General features: G+C 44.0%; 1 long non-coding RNA gene across 3 annotated transcripts in view; it reads left to right on the top strand.

Moving 5' to 3' along the window:
* The window catches only part of LOC127490514 (uncharacterized), a 78339-nt gene extending 54105 nt beyond the window's left edge, over positions 1–24234 (top strand). For 2 of the 3 annotated variants that reach the window (XR_007918493.2, XR_007918490.2), the window contains one exon: positions 9703–24234. This is a non-coding gene — a long non-coding RNA (uncharacterized lncRNA). Of the gene's footprint in view, positions 1–2585; positions 3968–9702 lie in introns of all 3 variants that reach the window. The other variant, XR_011389766.1, reaches the window with a different exon arrangement.
* Positions 24235–24682: the final 448 nt, after the last annotated feature.

Genomic DNA, 24682 nt, shown 5'->3' with positions numbered 1-24682 from the left:
ACACACACACAATGTGTGCATGCATGCATAGTCATATTTTAGAGAGAGAGTCCATGGCAGTTTCTCCGATTGCAGTCCATCTCCGCAGGGCTCTTCTCTGACTCTCCCCAGTCCACACTCACACATTCTTCCTTCCGCAGGAGAGCAGCTTTTCAACAGCAGTGATGCATTTCCTTGTTTCCTACTGTCTGTAGGGCACCTGAAATACAGGGGGACCCTTCATAGCCATAGGTTCTACATCCATGGATTCAACCAACTACAGTTCAGAAATATTTAGGAAAAAAATGACATCTGTAATAAACACATAGAGATAATTTTTATTGCTAATTTTCCCTAAACAATACAGCATAATAACTATGCACATTGCATTTGCATTCTATTCTATGGACTATATAAAGGACACAGGAGGGTGTTTGCAGCTTATAGACAAGCATTAAGCTATTTAATTTCATGGAATTGAGCATCCCAGATTTTGGTATCTACAGGATCCCAGAACAAATCCCTGCAGAGACCATGGAATGACCATGGTTTCAGAGATGGCTGATGCACCGCCCTCTGCAAAATGAACAACCCTGTGAAAACCAGTGCAATGCTTGTTTGTGTCATTCTCTGCCCACCTCTTGAATGCTGAGAGCTACCGAGTTCCCAACTTCCTTGCATTATCTCTTTCTTTGGAGTCTTTTTCCTGTACCATGTCATCACGGTGTTTATTTGGAATAAATAAAAAAAATAAATTATGAATACTTATTTCAATTAGCTTTTGGTTTTAGGTTTCCTCCCCTCTCCCTTCTCATTCTTATTGATTTCATCTATTTTTGATTGTGTGAGATATTAATATGCTTTCAAAAGTCAAAGCTATGTGACAAGTGACACTCAGAGGAGGGTTGCTCCCCTCTGTGTCCCTTGTGCAAAACGCATGTGATTGCTTTCTGGTTTCTCCTTGTATTTCTTTTGGTAATGATAATGTATATTTTCTCATCCTCCCTTATTTCTTACACAAAAGGTGACATATCATATATGCCCTTTTGAACTTTTCTTTTTTAATCTACTGGCTCCTGGAAATCCTTCCGTATCTGTTCATAGAGACCTTTCTCATTTTTATCAACTGTGTAGCCCTCCACTGAGTGGATGTACCATAGTTTATTCAACCAACCTCCTTTGCTTATATATTCAGGGGATTCCAGTGTTTTCAGTTTACAGATAATGCTGCAACATATAACTGTGTGTTTGTGTTTCTGAATTATTGGTGGTGTCACTTCAGGATAAGGTCTACATGCAGGATTGCTGGATTGAGGGACACATTTGCACATAGAGCATTATTCCCTTATTCATGGGTAATACGTTCCAAGACCACTAGTAGACGCCTGGAACCACAGATAGTTCTCAGCCTTATAGATATGTTTTGTTCCATACATACATATATATACTTTTGATAAACTTCAGTTTATAAATTAGGCACAGTGAAAGATTAACTACAATAATTAATACTAAATACAATTTTAACAGCAACTTTATGTGAATGTGCTTTCTTGCTCTAAAAATACTTTATTATTCTGTGGTCACCCTTCTTTGATGATATAAGATGATATGGTGTCTATGTAATGAGATAAAGTGAGGCAAATGATGTAGCGTTAGGCTGCTGCGTAAGGGTTACTTGAACACAAGCACTGTGAAGCTGTGACAGCTGGTCTGATGACTAAGTCAGCTACTAAGTGACAAATGGACAGGTGGACAGCCTATGCAGTATGGACACAGTGGACAAGGGATGATGCGTGTCCTGATTGAAATGGAGCGGAGGAGGTTGTTTGAGATTTCATTAACTATTTAGAAGGACTCACAATTAAAACCCACTAATTGTTCATTTCTGGAATTTTCCATTGATTATTTTCAGACTGGAGCTGACTACAAGTAACTGAAACTGCATGAAGCAAAACCACTACTAAGGGAGGCTACTGTCGTTGTATTTGACATGGCCATTTTCCCATTAGCAATGAGTGAAAGTATGTGTTTTCTTACACCCTCACCAAACAGGGCATATAGTCAAATGTCTTAGACCATTTGGGGTGCTGTAGCAAAATACCATAAACTGGGTGGCTTATGAGCAACAGAAATTTATTTCTAGGAGTTCTGGAGACTGGAAGTCCCAGTTCAAGGTGGTGGCAAGCTGATGAGTACCCACTTCCTCAGAGGCTAGAGGGTCTTTCCACAAGGTGGAAGGGCAATAGGGCATCTCTGGGGTTTTGCTCATTAGGATACCAACTCTACTCAAAGGATTCTGCCCTCCTGAGACCAAGGCCCCACCTCCCAGCACCATTAACCTTGTGGTTAGGATTCAGCATATGAATTTCAAAGGGACATATATTTTCATTCTGTTGTATCAGTCTTTTGATTGTTTTGTCAATCTGATCAATGAGAAATGTATCTTTACATGATTTGAATAATTTTCATTTATTTTATAATGGATGAGGTTGAACATCTTCTTGTGTGCTTAAAAACTATATATAAATCTCTTTGTAGATTATATATTCATGTATATTGTTTATTTCTATAAAGAATTTTTGGTCATTTTTGTCTCCATTGTAAAGCACTTTTTAAAGAAGTAAATTTGAGGGAGCTGGTGCTGTGGTATAGTGGCTAAAGCCACCACCTCCAGAGCCAACATTCCAATGGGCACCAGTTTGAATCCCCGCTACTCCACTTCTGATCCTGCTCTCTGCTATGACCTGGAAAAACGGTAGAAGATGGCCCAAGTCCTTGGGCCCCTACACCTGCATGGGAGACTTGGAAGAAGCTCCTGGCTCCTGGCTCCTGGCTCCTGACTCCTGGCTCTGAATTGGCCCAGCTCTGGCTGTTGTGGCCACTTGGGGGAGTGAACCAGCGGATGGAAGACCTCTTTCTCTCTGCCTCTGCAATGCTGCCTTTCAAGTAAATAAATAAATCTTTAAAAAAAAAGGAAGTAAATTTGAAATATTAGCTGTTTTTCTGTGATGCATGTTATGAAATTTATATCCCAGTTTGCTACCTGCCTTTTGACTTGTTTTATGATGTAAAACATATTTATTTTTATGCACTCAAATCTGGCCATCTTTTGTTTGTCTTGTCCCCGTATTGCACACTACAGTTACAAATTCATTCCCTACATAAAGCTAAAGACAAGTTTACCCGAGTTTCCTTCTAGAACACAAAATCTGGGCAGTTGTTGTTGTTATTGGTTGCATTTGAAACCCTGACCCTTTTAGAGTTTATTCTGTATGGTGTGGAGAATGCATCTAACTTTCTATTTTTCCATAAATCTGATTATTCTCTCTTCAATAAGCTTGTGAATGTCTTGAAGTCAAAGCTACCAATTCAATCAGCAGTGTCTGTCCTTCCTGTAAATACACACATACTTGCTAGGTAATGTTTCCTGATTTATACTTGAGTGTATATTGTACCTATTTTTACATGTCCTTGACCAGTTATTGGATTTTTTTCTTTTCAACTTTTATTTAATAAATATAAATTTCCAAAGTACAACTTTTGAATTACAGCAGCTTTTCCCCCCATAACCTCCCTCCCACCTGCAACCATCCCATCTCCCATTTCCTCTCCCATCCCATTCTTCATCATGATTAATTTTCAATTATCTTTATATACAGAAGATCAACTTAGTATATACTAAGTAAAGATTTCAACAGACTGCACCCACAAAGACACACAAAGTATAGAGCACTGTTTGAATAGTAGTTTCACCATTAATTCTCATAGTACAACACACTAGGGGCAGAGGTCCTACATGGGGAGCAGGTGCACAGTGACTCCTGCTGTTGATTTAACAATTGACACTCTTATTTATGACGTCAGTAATCACCCAAGGCTCTTGTCATGAGCTGCCAAGGCCATGGAAACCTCCTGAGTTCACCAACTCTGATCTTATTTAGACAAGGCCATATTCAAAGTGGAAGTTCTCGCCTCCCTTTGGAGAAAGGTACTGCCTTCTTTGATGGTCCGTTCTTTCCTCTGAGATCTCACTCAAAGAAATCTTTCATTTAGGTTTGGTGTGTTTGTTTGTTGTTGTTGTTGTTGGTTTTTTTTGTTTGTTTGTTTGTTTTTGCCACAGTATCTTGGCTTTCTGTGCCTGTGAAACTCTCATGGGCTTTTTAGCCAGATCCAAATGCCTTAAGGGCTGATTCTGAGGCCAGAGTGCTGTTCAGGGCTTTTGCCATTCTATGAGTCTGCTGTGTATCCCACTTCCCATGTAGGATCATTCTCTCCTTTTTAATTCTATCAATTATTTGCAGACACTGGTCTTATTTATGTAATCCCTTTGACACTTAATCCCATCTTTTTGATCAATTATAGTTCATTGAATTTAACATTCATCATGAACACTAGTTGGATGATCTCTTTTGCATCTATCAACCTAATTAAAGTTTGTATTTTTTTAAAAATGTATTTGACAGGTAGAGTTATAGACAGTGAGAGAGAGAGAGACAGAGAGAAAGGTCTTCTTCTGTTGGTTCACTCCCCTAATGGCCGCTATGGCCGGAGCTATGCCAATCCGAAGCCAGGAGCCAGGTGCTTCCTCCTTGTCTCCCATGCAGGTGCAGGGGCCCAAGCACTTGGGCAATCCTCCACTGCCCTCCTGAGGCACAGCAGAGAGCTGGACTGGAAGAGGAGCAACCGGGACTAGAACCCGCCGCCCACATGGGATGCTGGTGCCGCAGGCGGAGGATTAGCCAAGTGAGCCATGGTGCCAGCCCCTTGTTTGTATTTTTTACAAGGCTTTTGTTGCTTCGATTTCTTCAAAGGTGAAGTTACTTATAAAATATTTTAGGGGGACGGACACAGTGTGATTTACCCAGACACCTGTTCTGTCTTTGGAATGTCACTTTGTGGTTGTCTTGGTCTGATCCACTCCCCTTTTATTCTCCGTGTGAATTCCAGCCTGTCATTTAGAAATCTCACTTTGTCATCACCTCCTTTATGATGCTTCTTGACAGAACTAATTAGCCCCCCTTGCTAGTGCAGCTGGGTCTTGTTCAGACGTCTGTTGCTGCGTTTATCCCTCTGAACTGCATTCTCATTTGACAGTTGTGTTTTCTCTACCAGTCTCTTAACTTCTTGAAAGTAGAGTCAAGTGCTCGATGTTCTTTCACTTACTTGGCCTGGTAGTAATCACAGAGGTGGCTGTGTGGGGGTATCATTCTGGTGGAAGTGCTGAGAGTTGATGGTGCACTACATTATTGTGACTCTCTCTGGGAGAAGGAATTCCTCCAGTCTCCTTTCTATCTTGTGAAACAGGAGACCTTTGAGTTCTTGAAACTAGAATTCTTCTTAGGGATGATATTCATTATATTTAGTAATAATTAAAAGAATTTAAGTGAGAATTCATTCACCACAATGTTGCTATCAAAAGTCATCCACTGTTTTCATCGTTCTCTGTTCCTGGAGAGATTACCCTTACGCTGCTGGATTGTTTCTATAAATAAAAGAGCTTATTGTTACCTCTATTTTAATTTTATGCATCTACCCTTGCTGAAATTAGGTTTCAAATATCTTATAAAGGGAGACCTCTCTCATTGTACATTTTTACATAAGCTCTACTACTTCAGCTCAAACTAAGTATTCAGTACTTGACTGATATATTTAAAGTCACCAAAGTATTTTTAGAGCCTGATATGTTTCAGATACCATAGAAGCTTTTGGGATATGAAATTTAGCAAGGTGTCGTACTTTCCTTTATGAAGGTTGTAATCTAGCAGAGTCACAGCTGAAGTACCATGTGCGTTGTGTAATTATTCATACAGAGCAATGTGAGTTGATCAGGAAATACTTACGTTACTATCCATATAAAGTCCTTGAATAGACCCAAGGATAAGGAGTGACCATGATTCTTACTAAGCACCATTCATTCCACACACACTTTGCAGTGCCCACTAGGTGTCAGGCACTTGTCTGGGCTCTGGGAGTACAGTATTGAACAAAACCAATCTGATTTTTTTCCTTTCCTTTCCTTTTTCTTCTTTTCTGTTCTTTCTTTCTTTCTTTCTTTCTTTTTTTCCTTTTTTATTTATTTATTTTTTATTTATTTATTGGGGCCATCGTTGTGGCACAGTGGGTTAAGCCACTGCCTGCAGTGCTGGTATCCCATATGGGAACCAGTTAGTGTCCCAGCTGCTTCACTTCCTATCCAACTCCCTGCTAATGCATCTTGGAATGTAGTAGGGGATGGCAAGTGCTTGGGCCCCTGCACCCATGTGGGAGACCTGGAAGAAGCTCCTGGTTTCTGGCTTTGGCCAGGTTCATCCCTGGCCTTTACGACCATTTGGGGAGTGAACCAGTGGATGCAAGACCCCTCTTTTTCTCTCTCTCCCTATAACTCTGCCTTTCAATAAATAAATAAATCTTTAAAAAAAAGACTCACTTTAAAGCCACTCATAAGCTGAGGGGGGAAAGGATGGAGATATTCTAGGCAAATGGTAAAGAAGAGAGCAGAGGTGAGCACACTTCTTATTTGTGTATTTGTTTTTTAAAAAGACAGAGTTACAGAGGGAGAGAGGAAAAGATGGCAAGCAAAATAAATATCTTACATCTGTGAGTTCACTCCCTAGATGACCACAATGCCAGGACTGTGCCAGGCAGTAGCCAGGAGCCAGGAGCTTCATCCAGCTCTCTCATGTGGATGTCAGCGGCCCAAGTACTTGGGTCATCATCTGCTGCTTTCCTAGGCCATCAGCAAAGAACTGGTTTGGAAGTAGAGCAACTGAGACATGAGCCAGCATCCATATGGGATCCTGGTATTGCAGGCGGTGGCTTTACCCATTCAGCTGTAACAGCAGCCCCATGATCTCTTTTCATACAGAGCTTACATTCTAATAGGGAGAAGCAGATAATAAACAGCAAAACAAATAAACTAACAAGCAATTCTCAGTAAGTGAAATTTTTTTTTTTTTTTTTTTTTTTTTTTTTTTTTTTTTTTTTTTTTTAGTTTTTGACAGGCAGAGTGGACAGTGAGAGAGAGAGAGACAGAGAGAAAGGTCTTCCTTTGCCGTTGGTTCACTCTCCAATGGCCACTGCGGCCCGCGCACTGCAGCCAGCGCACCACACTGATCCGAAGCCAGGAGCCAGGTGCTTATCCTGGTCTCCCATGCGGGTGCAGGGCCCAAGCACCTGGGCCATCCTCCACTGCACTCCCTGGCCACAGCAGAGAGCTGGACTGGAAGAGGGGCAACCGGGACAGAATCCAGCGCCCCGAACAGGACTAGAACCTGGTGTGCTGGCGCAGCAAGGAAGTGAAAATTTTATAATAAAAGTAGCATGAGCAAAACTGATTAGGGACTACTCCTTAGAGGGTAATTATTTAAAATCTCTTTGAGGAAGTGACATTCAAACAGATACTGAGATGACAGGAAGGAGCCAGTTATGCAAATTTCTCAGGGCAAAGTGTTTTAGGCATAACAACTGTGAAGAATGGAAGCCTGATGCTAGCTTGGTGTTTAAGGATCAGCAAACAGACATGTGTGGCTGTAACTGGACTAAACTACTATGAAAGTGCAAATAAACAAGGTTGGAAATGCAGGCAGAGGCCAGATAGTATAAGACCTTACAGGTCAGGGCAAAGAATTTTGATTCTATTCTAAATGCAATGACAAATCTTGGAAAATTTTGAATTGGGAAATAACATCTGATCTACATTTTAAAGCCTTTTATGTAGAAAATGATGTATGGTGGCTAAGATGTGGTTGTGGGAGTGGAGGACAGAGATGACAGTGGCTTATCTAAGTGCTGATTGTGACAGGCAGTAACAGTGGAGACGGGAAGAAGGAGAAGGACTTGTGACAAGAACAGGAATAGGTATGGTGATTAGAGAAAGAATGGATCTTTATATGATATTTGGCTTAAGCAATTAAGTGGAGGGTTGTACATTTCACCAGCATGAGGACAATACATTTGGAGAAGGGGCTGGAAAGAAAGGTTCTATTTTGAGAATGTTACATTTGAGTTGCCTGTTAAGACTCCCAAGTGGCGATATCAGATAGGCAATAGAATATGTGATTTTGGAGTTCATAGAGGAGGTCAGGTATGGATATGTAGATTTGAGAGTCAGCATGTTTTTTTTTTTTTTAAGATTTATTTATTTATTTGAAAGGCAGAGTTACAGAGAGGCAGAGGTAGAGAGAAAAAGAGAGGTCTTCCATCTGCTGGTTTACTCCCCAGATGGCAGCAATGGCCGGAGCTGCACCGATCTGAAGTCAAGAGTCTCCCACATGGGTGCAGGGGTCTAGGATTTGGATCATCCTCCACTATTTTCCCAGGCCATAGCAGAGAGCTGGATTGGAAGCAGAGTAGCCGGGACCTGAACCGGTGCCCACATGGGATGCTGGCACTGCAGGCGGTGGCTTTAACCACTACACTACGGTGCTGACCCCAAGAGTCAGCAATATTTAGATGCATTCAGAGCTATGAAAATGGATGAGATTACCTAAGGAGTGAGGGTAGATGGAGAAAGGTTGATTAGAGGGCAAATAGCCAGAACAGGAGGTTTGAAAGGGAGACCAGATAAAAACTAGAATTGCGGGTGCAATGGAAACCAAAAGAAGAAAGGAGTGATGAACTTCATTGAATACTACAGACAGGTGGAGAAAATGAGGGGATTACTGTGAAATTTGGCGAGATGAAAATCACTTATGACCTTGACTAGAGCAGTTCAAGTGAAACGGTATAGACAGAAGCCCAGAGGGAGTAGGTGGAGAGGACAGTGTGCCAGGAAGTGAAGACAGGAATCCCAGATGAGCAGGGAATGGGACAGTGGATGCGGGGGATGTCGTATCAAAGTTGATTTTTTAAAACGGATGCTATTAAGGCATGTTTGCCTACTGATAGAACTGAGTCAGCAGAGGGGGGAAAATTGATGTAATAACAGAAGAGAGATGATTGAATGACTCCTTGAAAAGGCAAAGAAGGATGGGGTCTGGAACGTAACTGAAAGGCTTGACAATGGGACAGGGACAGAGAGAGAGGAGGGTGTGCGTACACACACAGGAAGAGTGATACATTTGATGATGGGAAACAGAGAATGCCCATCTCATTTGTTACTTTCTTCTATCACAACATACTTGAGTCCATCAAACCAAAATACATACATACCATTATGCATAAGATGCACAAACGTTACCTAAATAGTCTCTAAAGTATTGCTTCAGTATCTGTCACTGTTTAACAAACTACATCCTAACTTAGTGGCTTAAAACCACAATTTATTATTTCTCACTATTGTATTGATGGACCAGGTGGTTCTTGTGCTTCACTAGGTGGTGACTGGGTGCTGAGAAGGGTGAAATGTCCAAAATAGTCCCAGCCTCCTGGTTGGCAGTCGGTGCTGGCTGCTAGCTGGAAGTTCAGATGGGCTGTTGGCCAGCAGCCTTGGTTTTCCTCCATGCGTCCTTTCCACATAAATGGTTGGGCTTTCTCACCTCACAGTCTCAGGGGAGAAGGATACGTTGGCCAGCTTGATGGTTGGGAGAGGATTCAGCAGGAGGTTGGTTTCAGCTTTGGGGGCCACGTTTTCAAATTTATCTACCCTTTCCATCTATAATCAGAAAGGCATATTCCTATCTTGTCCTCTAAATTAAATCTGTTCTGATATGAATTCTGAACAACTGACCTAGAAAATAAGCAAAGCTTCATTTTCCCTTTTGTGATGTGAATTTCTTTTTCCAGGTAGAGAACTGCCACCTGTCAACAAGACTTCTCATTTTTCTGTACACACGGCCAATTTATCTTGGATGCAGAATTTCAAAGTCTCACTTTCTCCTTATTCTAGTTATAGCAATTTTCTGATTCACTGTCAAGTACAAGAAAAAAGAGCAGCAGTACTGAGAGAATGATTGCACACAGCCGAAATGGGGGGCACTTGCTTCTGACTCCATGCAAGGAAGCACTGTCGATGTGAAATTGCACTCAAAGCTTTGCGTTCCCAAGAGAACGAAGAACAGGAGACCTGGAAAAGTGACGTGTTCATCAGTAAGCAATGGTGGAATCAGAAACATAAAAGAACCAATGAAGAGATTCCCAAGCCCCTACCAAAAATGAGACCTCTGGGGAAAGCTGCTGGGACCATACATGCTTCCTGATAGTTTTCCATTTTAGAAAAGTTGGAATGTGAGCATTACCATTCATTATACAGTAGATTCTGTTTTTCCCTAGACTTTTATCAAATAATTACAAACTTAAAAATACTTAAAATTGAATAAAGTTTCCACTATAAAAATGAATTTTTGGTCAGCAAGAATTGCAAAGAGAATCAGTCCTTATGAGATTCAAAACTTTTATCTTCCTTGTACCCTTCTAATACTAGAAATTATGGTTCCAACTTGTAAAATTTTACCCTTGCCATGGTTTCTATATTTTACAGCATTTCCCTATTTTTTTCCCACAACCATCCCTTTTAAGACCATGGGAATTTCTTTCATATCTGAGGCTCCCATGCAGGGCTATCTAATAAAACTTTCTACGCTGGTGGGAACCTGCATTTTCACTGTTCAATACAGTAGTCACTAGGCACACATGATGACTGAGCACTTGAAGTATCCCTGATGCCGATTAGCAACATAGTGTTAAACTGTATCTTTTTTTTTTTTTTTTTAAGATTTATTTATTTATTTGAAGGGCAGAGTGACAGAGAGAGATCTTCCATCTGCTGGTTCATTACTCAAGTGGCTACAGCAGTCAGGGCTGGGCCAGGCTCAAGCCAGTAGCCTAGAACACCATCTGGGTTTCCCACCTGGGTGCGGTGCAGGGACCCAAAGACTTGTGTCATCTTCAGGCACATTAGCAGGGAGCTTGATCAGAAGTGGAGAATGACTGGGACTCAAATCTATGCCGATAAGAGACTGGCTTTGCAGGCGGCAGCTTAATCCACTGCACCACAAAGCTGGTGCCCCAAAGTGTTAAACTTTATAGTTTATAGTTAGTTTCAGTTACTTACAACTAAAATGTGAAGTCACGTGGGGTCGGTCAGTGGCTACTGTATTGGACAGCCAAGTCCAATGTTTCCCTTGGAGCTCAGAAACTTACCTCATTTTCTTTTCTTTCTTTCTTTTTTTTTTTTTTTTTTTTTTTTTTTTTGACAGGCAGAGTGGACAGTGAGAGAGAGAGACAGAGAGAGAAAGGTCTTCCTTTTGCCGTTGGTTCACCCTCCAATGGCCGCCGCTGCAGCCAGCGCACCGCGCTGATCCAATGGCAGGAGCCAGGATCCAGGTGCTTTTCCTGGTCTCCCATGGGGTGCAGGGCCCAAGCACCTGGGCCATCCTCCACTGCACTCCCTGGCCACAGCAGAGAGCTGGCCTGGAAGAGGGGCAACCGGGACAGAATCCGGCGCCCCAACCGGGACTAGAACCCGGTGTGCCGGCGCCGCAAGGTGGAGGATTAGCCTATTGAGCCACGGCGCCGGCCCTCATTTTCTTTAAAAGCTGAAAAATCTGAGCTGCAATATTGCACTACACTAATGGGCATTATCCTAACACATTATTCTTATTTGTAATAATTGATGTTTGTGTCCCTCACTGGGTCACACAGTCCTCAGGGAGCCCAGCACCTAGTACAGCATCTGGGACATAGTGCAACATCATTAAAGACACAAATAAATAGGTGAGTAAGGGGCCGGTGCTGTTTCGCAGCGGGTTAAAGCCCTGGCCTGAAGTGCTGACATCCTATATGGGCACCAGTTCCAGTCCTGGCCACTGCTCTTCCGATTCAGCTCTCTGCTATGGCCTGGGATAGCAGTAGAAGATGGTCCAAGTCCCTGGGCCCCTGCATCCATGTGGGAGTCCTGGAAGAAACTCCTGGCTCCTGGCTCCTGGCTTCAGATCGGCACAGCTCTGACTGTTGCGGCCATCTTGGGAGTGAACCAGCAGATGGAAGACCTCTCTTTCTCTGTTTCTGCCTCTCTCTGTAATTCTGTCTTTCAAATAAACAAAATAAATCTTAAAAAAAAAATAGGTGAGTTAGAGAATCCATATAACTTTGACATATATGAGAACTCTACTATTTGTGTGTGTGTATGTGTGTTAGAAAGAGAGAAATTGATTCTAGAAAAGAACCTAAAAACACGGCGAGGAAATTAAGTCCAGATTATTAAAGAGAAATAGAGTTGGTTGCATAATAATTCAGAATAAAAAAATTGGCTTAGAAAATTTTTTAAAAATGTATTTTGAAGCTGCCGCCACAGCTCACTAGGCTAATCCTCAGCCTGCGGTACTGGCACCCAGGTTCTAGTCCTGGTTGGGGCGCCGGATTCTGTCCCAGCTGCTCCTCTTCCAGTCCAGCTCTCTGCTGTGGCCCGGGAGTGCAGTGGAGGATGGCCTAGGTCCTTGGACCCTGCCCCTACATAGGAGACCAGGAGGAAGCACCTGGTTCCTGACTTTGGATTGGTGCAGTGCGCCGGCCATAGCAGCCACTTGGGGGTGAACCAACAGAAAAAGGAAGACCTTTCTCTCTCTCTCTCTCTCTCTCTCTCTCTCTCTAACTCTGCCTATCAAAAAAATGTATTTTGCTTTTTGGAAAGGTGATAGGGCGATTGGTTTCCCATTCAGTGATTCAGTCCCCAAATGCCTGCAAAGGCTGAGGCTGGGCCAGGCTAAAATGGGGAAGCAGAAACTCAATGCAGGTTTCCCATGTGAGTGGCTGGAAGCCAAGTGCTTGTGCCATAATCCAGTGCTTCCTCTGGTGTACATCACCAGGAAGCTGAACTGGATGGAAGCAGAGCCAGGACTGGAACTCAATCCCTGATATATGGGATGGGGGCATCTCAAGTCTTGAATGCCACACTAAATTCCTGCTCCAGGAAACTGGTTTTATTAATAAAGACTCTCTTTAAGCCTTTGCTAGATCACTATCTGTATATTACATGAAGTATCTTCTGTAATCTTTGAAAGATACAAAAAAAAGATACAACTGTGAAATATATACTATTAGAACCCTATTTTACAGATGATTTGGAGAATGAGTGAGTAATTTACCAAGGTCATATAGCTAAGGAGTAGTGGAGCAAGTATTTCAAGATGAACAATCTGACTTCAGAGCGAACCTTCTTGACCACCGTACTGCACTGCTGTTTGATTGTGTCCATGTGTTGGTGAAGGCTGAGTGACCGCCAGTGTCTGCAGCAGGTTTTTGTCTACACGTAAGCTTCTGTAAACCAACGTCTCCTGGTGATTTAGGTCTCTTTCCAGACTTGCGGGTTGAGGAAGGTGGGGAAGGAGCACTGAGGATCCTAGAGTCCTAGGATCCTAGGAGTCTTTCTCTCAAAAAGTCAAACTAATATTTTTGCATCTAGCATTTTTTTAACCTTCTATTAATAGGGCAAATAAAAATTTTTTCCTTAATAAAACAGAAAGTATTCATCTCTCCGTTCTCCAAGTCTCTCACCTGGTAGAAAAGAACAGCGCAGCCGCCGGGTAAGTGCGAATGAGCTCACATATTTCACTTCCCCCTCCCCTCATCTGCTCCCTATCACTCACTTGGGCTCCACAGATAGTGCAGAGCAGACATTTGCATTTAATCAGTTTCATGTGAAGCTATCTTATCTTGTGGCACTGGTTGTGTTGTTTGCCTCCCTCCCACTCCATGCACTCCGTCTCTGCCCTTCTCTGGAAGCAGCCACCCTGACCTCCATGGGATCCATCACCGGTTCTCGCACCCTCTGGCTCCCAGTGGGTTCAACAGGAGCTTGGCAAGGGGTAGGAGGAAGAGAGAGATTGGGGTGCTTCTTCCCCTCGCTCCTTCTCTCCTTTGATGCCGTGTTTTCACAGTAGCTGTGGCAGTCCCCATGTAGCTCCAGTACTCACTGGGGTCAGTTACACTTCTTCTGCTTGCCCTGCGTGTTTCAGGAAGCCAAGGTTTCACCACTCTTGCCAGTCCCTGATGCCTCTGCCTACCTGTCACTTTCCTTAAAACTCTGCCCGTGTCTTTGTAACTTGGCACTTTATTTCACTATTTTCCATAAGCTGTCTCGAGTGGAATACTCTTTCCTGTCTGAGACCCTGCCTGCTGTATTTCCCCTCTCAAGGTCATCACATTTCTGAAAGCCTTGGAAGGGGCCTAGACTGCCAAATTGGTAGAAAATTCAATAGGCCTCAGGTAGATGCACCCACGGGTGAGAGGATGAGATTGTATCACTGTTTCCAGCATTGCTCGGGGGGAGGGCCCCTGAGGGTGACATTCATGTGCCCGCTGTTGTATGAGCAGGGCTCAGGCAGCAGGCTTTTCTGCAGCTTGAGTGAGATGACCTCAGGACTCTTCATTTGCTTTGTCCTGAGATGCCAATCATCCAGCAACCTCAGGGTCGCTCCGCTGGTTTCCTAGGTGACTTGATCCAGAGAAAGGAGTACTTTGGAGGGTGGCTGCCAACATTTCAGATCCTGAAAAACACTTGTCTCCTCTTATATTAACCAAATGGATTTTTTTTTTTCAAAGAAAAAAGTGCAAATAGTTTCCCACCACTCACCCTGTCTGCAGGCATGCTGGTTTTTGTCCTTTCCAGCTAGCATTCCTCCATTGTTTCTTGTTTTCCCCCTCGTGGCTAAGCCCTGGGTTAGGATTCCTGTTACTCAGCTCTATAAACCAATCTGTATTCATTCTCTGATACTATATCCATACTCTGTCTTCCATCCTGTAATGGAAACGTCAGTTTTCCTGTCCAGGCCCCATCCTCTCTGTGCTCTTGTGCCCACCCCCCTTTTCCGAGGGCGTCCATTCTTCAGTGGTCCCATTCTTCCTTCTCACCGGAACAGCACCATGACCGCTCAAGCTGCTCCAGGGTCTCCTGTTCCAGGAATCACCTGCCCCCGACTCACAGCTCCCCACCCCCCAACTTCATGCTTCATTCCTCGGGCACTCTGCGCAGCAAAACCTGCTGGAAAAGTTGTTTCTACTGGCAGTCACCACTTCCTTCCCTTCCATGGGCTCCATTCTGGCTTCCTGCCAGGAGCTGTCACTCTGCTGAAGCAGTTTTGTCAAGGCCATCAGAGATCTCCGTGTTCCCAAACTCTGCTGCTCCTTCTCTTCTCACTCAGCCCCTTGGAAGCATTGGGAGTAGTTGCCTGGCCCTTTACAAAATACTCTCTTCTCCTGGTTTCTTTGATGTCATTCCCAGTCTCCTGCCCTGACTCCTCCCTCCTCTGCACCTTACAAAGAATGGGTTATCCTGGGCTGAGTTCTAGAGCTGCACCTACCATTCACATGTGAGTGCTATTGAAATGTGGCTGGTGTGAAAGGAGATATGTTGTAAGCATGAAATATACTCTGGATTTCAAAGGCTTAAAATGAAAAAAAAAAAGAATGTAAACAAAATTTATATTATAACATGCTACTATATTAATAATTACATGAGTGCATGCTGGGGCTAATGAAAATTAATTTCCTTTGCTTCTTTTTACTTTTTTAGTGTGGCTACTAGAAAAAGTAAAGTGACACCTGTAGCTCACAAGTGTGGGTCACACATATTTTTATTAGTGCTATTCTAGGCTCTCTTCCCTGCCAGATTCTTTTCATCATCTTGCCTGGTTAGGTAGCTCTGAATACTATGTATCAACTGACTATGGAACTCAGACCTGGGACTCTGACCTCTCCTTGGAAATCCTGACTTAGGTACTCAACTGTCACTTGAATTTCCACTTGCATGTCTTCTCGGCAACTCAGTGTTAGTATGTCAGAAATGGAATTTTCTACTTCCTCCAGCTGTATTGTGTTATTTGCTGAGCTTTCCATCTCAATCAGCGGTTCCATCATCTGTCCAGTTGTTGAAGCCAGAGACTCGAGTCATCCTTGATTACTCCATTTTCCTCAGCCACTTCATCTAATCCTCCAGAAAGCCATTTAGTTTGTTCCACCTTCAAGTTATTTATCTTGAATTCCATCAATTTTTCTTCATCTCCAGTGTCACTACCCAAGTCTGTCACTGTCCTCTCTCACCTCCTGTGCAGCAGCAACTTCCTAACTCTTCTCTTTGATTCCACTCTTGTACCATTAGTCTCTGCTCCATGTCTCAGAGTGATCTTTTCCGAATATAAATCAGATTATGCCACTGCTCTGTTTAAGCCCCTGAGTGGTTTTCAGCTGCCTTAGAATAGAATTCAAAGCTACCATAGCTTGCAAGGCCCAGTATGAGTCTGAGCACTACTTATTGCCCTAACCTCATCCCATGCCTTGCTTCCTCCTCGGGTTATCCATCTCCAATCCCACTGCACTCTGCTATACTTTGATCATGCTGAGCTTATGATCATCTCAGGTCCTTTGTGTGCTATAGTGCCCTCTATTTCAGATGCTCCACTCCTGGAGTTTTGTGTGGCTGACTCCTCTTCATTCTTCAGGTCTCAGTTCAAACGCTATCTCTTTAGAAAGATCATCCTCGCAAGGAGTGTCCTGTACTAGTCATTTCAATCCACTCGTTCTCAGCCATTCTCTCTTTCTCTGTCTTCAGTTTCTCTCATAGAGATGTTTTTGGTTGTTTCCTCTTTAGTGTGTTTCCCTTTAAGCATATAAACTCTCCCGGGTCAGGGACCTGGCGTGTCTTATTTGCCCTACCTTCTCAGCATTGGATAGAAAGCTTGATCCAGAGTAGGCACTGGAAATGTTGTCAAATGAGGAGTTTCAAAAAAATACTAGTCAAATGGATTTTTTAAAAGAAAGAACAAATACAAATATTTTTGAAATGAGTAAGTTCATTTTGGGATGAAACTTTGACTGCCTTAGAAACTACAGCGTAACTGAAGGAGGCATGCATTAGGCCCTACTAGGTGCTAACCTCTTAGTGTGGATGAGTTCATCACGTCAGCACATACTGAGGAGCCAGCACTTACAGAGCATGTTGTTTCTGTTCCTAGAATTGGGAGAGTGCAGACAGCAGCGGGACATGGACTCTGAAGCCAGGGCTGAGGGGTGACATTAAAGGACAAGCAGGGTGTGTGTGTGTGTGTATGTGTGTTGTGTTGGGAGAAATCCAAACCAGGTACAAGCTCAACAGGTAACAATGCAGCCAACTTCTTTTGCCCAGATTTTAGCTCTAGCAGGAATCATGGCTATTTTTTTTTTTTTTTTTTTTAGCCTCTGGGTCAGCGCTATGCACAGTAGGTTTTCCTCAAATGGTTTTTGGTAGAGTGATTAAACAAATGCATGAGTTACAAAGAAAACTCAGTTTGTAAAATGAGTCTTAAAATTACTTATCTTGATATTGAAAGTTCTGAGGAATCAAAAGAAAAAGAATGCACACAAACTGAAAGGGACGAGGTAGAAGCATGATTGGTTTGGACGTGCAGAGGTATGTGCGCCTGAGGATTTGGGAATAAGAGAATAACTTCTTCTTGTCCTGCTTCACGCCCCCAGAATTGAATCAATCTCAGAGTTCCTGTTGACCTCAGGAGAGGATTCTAAATACACAAATCAGGAAAACAGAGGGGAGGGAGAAGCTTTGAAAGTCAAACAGCAAAAACATCCATCTTGGGGACATCTTGTCTTCCCCAATCCAAATCAGATATGCCAAGACATGAGAAAGGAAAGTGTCGATGGTGTCACACATGAGAGTAGCATGTGCTTGAGATAGCCCAGGACAGCTCCATCGTGTCCAGCCTGGACTTCTGCTGTGGTCTGTTTCAGGGAGCTTCTGGTTTTCGATCTAAAAGTGATATCTGGAAAAGAGATAATAATTTGTGCTCACATAGCAATTTTCATGCAAAGGTCTCAAAGCACTCTACAAAGAGTAAGTATTAGTATCCCAGATGGAGCAACACAGACTGAGGGGCTGCTGCCCTTTTCAGCACACTGGGGAGTAGAAGCCCCTGGACTCCAAACGCAGCCCTAGGCTATAAATTATGGAATCATGACCTCCCTCAATTGGGAGCTGGGACTGCCAATGATGAGATTTCTTTTTAAATAAAGCAGAAAATCAACCTCTAATCTTGATAATTTTAGCATATGTCCAAAACACATGAAAATGAATGCTTTCAAATCGCTGAATTTAGGGCAAAATATGGTTTCTCAAGATAAGAAAAGTGGCTATTATCGTCACACTCATCATGGCTAACGTGCTAAGCATTATTCAAAATCGGTTAAATTATTTAAGACTCACAACAGTTTCAGCAAAGTGGGAACTATTATCACTTATGGTTGAGGAAAATGAGATGGAGAAGAAAAGTAACTAGGCCAAGATGTCAGCTGAGCAAGTGGCAGAGCTGGAATTCGAATGTAGGCAGTTTGACCCCCTAGCCCTGATTCTTAGCCACGTGCTCTTCACCATTTTACCTGAATTATCTCACTTAGTCCTCCCCAAACTCCTAAGTGGTCATCGTCCCAGTTTACTGGGGGAGAAAAGTAGACTTAGAAAATCAAGATGACTTGCCCCTGCTCACATGCCAGGAGTAGAAAAGCCAGGATTTGGGACAGTAGACCAAAGAGCACTAGGCAAGGAGTCAGGGTTTCCAGGGTCTCTCTGCCACTCCTGGGGCTGTGTGACCCTAGGAAAACCCAATGATCTCCATGGGCTTGTTCCTTGCCTGCAAAGAAGGATGTGGGTCCACAGTGACGCTCAAGTCCAGCTGGGGCTAAAATTCTGATTCTCAGTATCTGTTTTCTATTTAGTCCCTTGTTTGAAGATCCTTGGAGGAAAAGAAATTAACCACCCGGAACCTGAAAGTGACTCTGGAAGCCAAATTTAGAAAACAGATCTCAAAAGGAGAAAAAAAAAAAGAAGTTTACAAAATGCTTTATTTAGAAAGTGAGACAGTCCAGCAGAGTGTTTGGCTTACCGTGGGAGACTCAGTGACCAGATAAAGGCCACTGTTATCTCTTTGGCCAGTCAGTTCTCCTGGATAGAGTAAGTCACTAACCTGGCTCAGTGGCTCTTTCTGGCCTGCTAAACTGGCTGAAGCTGGAAGAAGCCCATGTGGTGTGGGAGGGATCTGAGAGAAGCAGCCTTTCATGTGGGTGTTCTATCTTGAATCCTGAATGTCTATACCATGCTGTCTACTTCTGTTTTTGTTCTTAGTGATGATCACGTAGTGACACAGCCCACTGCTACCATGAACCAGTTTCTTCACACCCTCAGCTTGATCCACAGTGCAGTGAGCAGGCCTGGCTTCCACTTATCCGTGAGATTCTGTTCAAAAGTGTGAGCTTGAGTTTATGATCAATCTTGGCCAAGAAAGTAACCCTTCGCTTTGTGATCTTGGGACAAACCACTTACATTCTCTCAGAGTTCTCAATTTTCCTCATCTTTGTGTAAAATGATGTTTCCGTCAATTGCTCTCCAGTATTATAATTTCAGGTAGTGTGATATCTGGGGAAGTGGCTTGGAGACATTAGGTGGCCGGGACATGACGGTGGCAGTCAAGTTGAGAGGATGCTGCTCATCCAGAGAGCCTGTGGTGGTGTGCGGGAGGAGAGTACATTGGAAGTGGGCAGGCCTGAATTACTGTCCCAGTGCTGCCTGTCATTTGGGCAAGTTCTTAAGATTCCACAAGTCCTTTCCATTGATAAAATGCAATGTTGAGGCATGGAAATAATAAACATGAAGCCCTTGACACAAAGGAATCATTAATAAGTGGTAGCTATTATTATATTTAGTATCAATGATTGAATCATGATGCAGAGTTAGCAGATTCAGAATCTGAAGTCTTTTTTTCTAAGACTTTCAACTCCAGAAAAAAGCCAGGATATAATCATACTATCCTAGGAAACCTAATATCCTGCTTTTGTATAATAAGTGGCTGGGGCTAATTATGGAGGCTTATCCTCTTTAATATCACACCTTGAGGAAATCTGGACAGGGAACTTTGGAAGTCTTTACTGGGGCCGACACTGTGGTACAATAGGTCAAGCATCCCTCCATGATCCTGGCCATCCCATATGAGCACTGGTTGGAGTTCCTGTTGCTCTGCTTCCAGTTCAGCTTCCAGCTAATGCTCCTGTGAAAGGAGTAGAAGATGGCCCAAGTAGTTGGGCCCCTACTGCCTACATTGGAGACCTGGATGGAATTCCAAGCTCCTGACTTCAGCTTAACCCAGCCTTAGTTATTGAAGCCCTCTGGGGAGTGAATCAGCACAAGAAAGATCTCTCTTCTTTCTCTGCCTTTCAAATAAATAAATAATTTATTATTATTTATTTTATTTATTTATTTGAAAGTCAGAGAGAGAGAGAGGAGAGGCAGAGAGAGAGAGAGAGAGAGAGAGAGAGGTCTTCTTTCTACTGGTTCACTCCCCAGTTGGCTGCAATGGCCAGAGCTGCTGGAGCTGGGCAGATCAGAAGCTAGGAGCCAAGAACCAGGAGCTTCCTCTGGGTCTGCCACACAGGTGAAGGGGCCCAAGGACTTGGGCCATCTTCTACTGCTTTCCCAGGCCATAGCAGAGAGCTGGATGAAGTGGAGCAGCCGGGACTTGAACCGGCACCCATATGGGATGTTGGCACTGCAGGTGGCACCTTTACCCACTATGCCACAGTGCCAGCCCCCAATAAATAAATCTTAAAAAGAAAAATTTCTGCCCAGGTCCCTACCTTCTACAGATGCAGTAATTCTAGTCAACTATCAAAATCTCAAAACTTTCTCCTATGTTCCAAGGCTCTCTGAACAGGATGCAATATAGTGGGGAAAAAAAAAAAACTCAACTCTTTTTAGCATGAGAATCTCAATTTAAAGTAAAAGCTCTTTCATGGGATCTGATATAATAATAGTTCTCCTTTAAGTAGCCTTTGATTGTGAAAACACATGATAAACATTTAATAAGCGTAAAAACTCAGGTCTTCTGTTAAATTTTTCGGAGTAGGTAGTACATGCACTTGATACAAAATTCACAAGGTACAAAGAGATATGGATGAAAGTCTTCTTGCATCCCCATTCTTCATCACACGTTGCCGGTGCCCAAAACCAACTAGTGTTTCAATTTCTGTTGTGACCTTTCAAAGGTACTATGTACTATAAATATTTACATGTTACTCATCAATTTTTTTTTTTAATTTGAGAGCAAAGAGAAGGAGAGAGGGAGGACTCCCATTCCTTGGTTCAACTTAAATGCCCACAATGTCTCCTCCCCCAAGCTGGGAGCCTGCAACTCTACCCAGGTCTCCCACGTGGATGGTAGGAACCCAACTGCTGAGCCATCTCTGCCACCTCCAAGGGTCTGCATTAGCAGGAAGCTGAAATTAGGAGTGGGAGGCAGGTAGGGAGCCCATGTACCAATGTAGGGTTGGAGGCATCTTAATCACTAAGCTAAATGCCCACACCTATCCTTTTTGAAAAACACAGTGTGGCAGCATATCTTACCATTCTACTTCACCTTGCCACTTTGATTTAACAGTGTCTTATCATCCTTTATTTTTACTTACAAAATTAAAAAAAAATATTGATCTACTTACTTTCGAGGCAAATACACCTGCAAGGATTGTGTTGGGGGCCAAAGCTGAGAGTTCAGTCTGAGTCCCAGGATCCGCACTAGCAGGAACTCAAAATTAGCAGCAGAGCCTAGACTCAAACCCAGGCACTCCAATATGGGGCGTAGATGTCCCAACCTGCAGCTTAACTGCCTGCTTTTGTTTTCTCTAAAATAGAGGTGTTGAAAAAGACAGAGAAAATGTATGTTTTTATTCACCATGGTGTCTACTATTGAAAAATTGCTTGCATGTTTTAATACACAGAAAATCTTAGTGCACTAGTGCACAGTAACTACACACCACTTAGGGATTCTCAGATCTTAGACTGGAAACTGTCGGCATAAGAAAATATCAATAATATTCACATTAATTTTGGCTTGTACTGTGCACCAGGCAGGCATTATTCTAAGAAAGCTGCATGGAGCCCATGCTGTGGAGTAGTAGATAAAGCTTTCACCTACAGTGTCGGCATCCCATATGGGCATTGGTTCAAGTCCTGGCTGCTCCACTTCTGATCCAGCTCCCTGCTGGTGGCCTGGGAAAGCAGTGGAAGATGGCTCAAGTCCCTGAGCCCCTGCACCTGTGTAGGAGATCCAGAAAAGCCTCCTGGCTCCTGGCTTCGGATCAGTGCAGCTCTGGCCGTTTCGGCCAACTGGGGAGTGAACCAGCGGATGGAAGACCTCTTTCTCTCTCTGCATCTCTCTGCCTCTCCTTTTCTCTCTGTGTAACTCTGACTTTCAAATAAATAAATGAATAAATCTGTTTTTAAAACAAAAAGAAAGCAGCACATATCATCTCATATAGTCCACATCCTTCTCATCTTTCCAGTTTCAGTTTAAATGTTATCTCCCTAGCCAGCACCGTGGCTCACTAGGCTAATCCTCTGCCTGCGGTGCTAGTACCTCAGGGTTCCAGTCCCAGTCGGGGCACCGGATTCCGTCCCGGTTGCTCCTCTTCCAGGCCAGCTCTCTGCTGTGGCCCGGGAAGGCAGTGGAGGATGGCCCAAGTGCTTGGGCCCTGCACCTGCATGGGAGACCAGGAGGAAGCACCTGGCTCCTGGCTTCGGATTGGCGCAGCGCACCAGCTGCAACATGCTGGCTGTAGTGGCCACTTTGGGGGGGGGGGTGAACCAATGGAAAAAGGAAAACCTTTCTCTCTCTCTCTCTCTCTCTCTCTGTCTAACTCTGCCTGTCAAAACAACAACAACAAAAATGTTATCTTCTCGGAGAAGCCTTCCTTTACCCAAGTTGACCTGCCCTCTCCCCTTTCCATTATCCTGTATCATTCCATCCTCTTTATTTCCTTTTGGACATTCCTCATAAAGAGCAGTGAGTTACCCATTTGTCTATCTGCCTACTGTTGTCTCCCCAACAGGAGCAGATGTTTTGAGAGCAGGGAAATATGCCCAGTACAGTGCTTGGTGGGTGGCACAGAAGGAACATTAAAGGACGTTAATGTGTATAAACCAGCTTCACGAGGTAGACCCTGTTATCCTCTCCATTTTGTTGATCAGGAAACTAAGGGCTAGAGAGCAAAGCAGAGTCATTCCAAGCTGCTAACTTGGCTGAAGACTCAACTGGGCACAAGCCCTTCACCACCTCCCTGCTCTCAGAAACAGAAGGTGGAGTGCAGCCTGGGCTGCGTGATACCTGGAGGAAGTGCCTTTTCCTCTCTGGAATTTTTCCTCTGTGGGAGAATGAGAAAGTGTGGTTACCCATCTTTCCAACAGTGCTGCTTTATGATGTGTGGAGGTCTGTGGTCTGTGACAATGAGGGGGTCCCTGAAGGGGCCGCCAAGGTTGGCTTGATTCCTTTGGCAGTGCTGAGTTTTTGTCCTTATCTTTCTTTCCTCCTTCACTGAAGCTTTGCTGATCCTTATTCTGTGCCAGGCATCTAGTGATAGGGATCCAAAGACTACCAGGGACACAATCTTTGACATAGAGATGATGGGCAGGCAGACCTGCCAACAGCTGTTTGTAGTACAGTAGCCGTCGGTGGTGACATGCATGAAGCATGTGGCAATAGAGAAGGGGCTCCATTTTGGCCCATGTGTGCGGAGTGTGGGAGTGGATATAGGCACATAGGAGTGGAGAGGGCTATCATGCCGAGCTGGGCTGTGGGGAAAGAATAGGTTCCCAGGTGGACAAGGTGGAGGCAAGGCTCCCTGGACACTGAAGACAGCAGGTACAGAAGATGCCAAGAGACAGCACCACGGGCTGAGCATCACGAGGACTGGGGCTGGTTCTCAGGACGTGGAGCTGGCTACGCAATGAAGCCCACGCAGACCCTTGTTGAAGATCTTGAACTTTACTCCCAAGAGCAGCAGCATGGACAAATCATATTTAGACTTTACTTTTAGGAAGATCACTCTAGCCTTGGCAGGACTGGAGGTGGGTGATGAGACCCATGAAGAGGCTCTGCAGTAAGCCAGGTGAGTCAATGAGGACTTGGAGTTCAGGAATTTGTCAGAGTTGGAGAGGAAGTAGAGAAACTGGAGGTTTTTCAAAGGACTTGGTGATGATTGGCTGAGGGAGAGTAGGAGATTAGGCTAAAGGACTAACTGGAGTGCTTTGGGTGGCCAAGCAGATAACGGCATCATTACCAACCACAGGGAATTTGAAGCGGGGTGGGAGAAAAGAAATGATGCTTTGGCCTCGGCTATGCTGAGCTTAAACTGCCTCTTAGCCTTGGTCAGCCATGGGCCAGTTTCCTGCAAGGTCCAGTCAGTGGGAAAACTCCCCAAGACCCAGCTGTTCAGCTGGGCATTCTTCAAGGCTAAAACCTGAGTTTTGAAAACCCTCTGGCCCTTTATTGATTGGAGAATGGATGACGGACTTCTTCTTTTTTTTTTTTTTTTCCTTTTCAGTTTTCACTTTGGGTTTGGTCTAGTTTGAAATCAGATGCTGGTTCCAGGGGAGCTAACTCTTCTTTGCCTCTTGGAAGCCTCAGATTTTTAAAAAGAAACCATTTCCAGGGAGCGGCCTCTGGCCCTGCAGGCCCTGGCTCTCAACTGGCTCCCAAGAAGCCAGTAGAGGATGAGGCTGGAGAGCGGCAGCCTGGACTACTGGCGGAAGCCTGGAGTCTCTCGGGAGCCTATGACTGTCCCCACGGCCACCTCTGGCGAAGTGTCCTCAGTGTTGAGACAAGGCTGCTTTGGAGCCCTAGCCCTTTCCAAAACCACAAGGCTGGGCTCCTTCCCCCACCTTCCCCAGCACTAGCCGGGCGGTGGCAGGGCCGAGCACATGGGCTCGCTGGGGCCGGCTCCTAGATTCCTCGTGGGGAAG

Source organism: Oryctolagus cuniculus, chromosome 6, assembly GCF_964237555.1.
Source record: "Oryctolagus cuniculus chromosome 6, mOryCun1.1, whole genome shotgun sequence".
Taxonomy (NCBI): Eukaryota; Metazoa; Chordata; class Mammalia; order Lagomorpha; family Leporidae; genus Oryctolagus; species Oryctolagus cuniculus.
The sequence above is the reverse complement of the archived record's forward strand: the minus strand, read 5'-3'. Positions and strand labels throughout refer to the sequence as shown.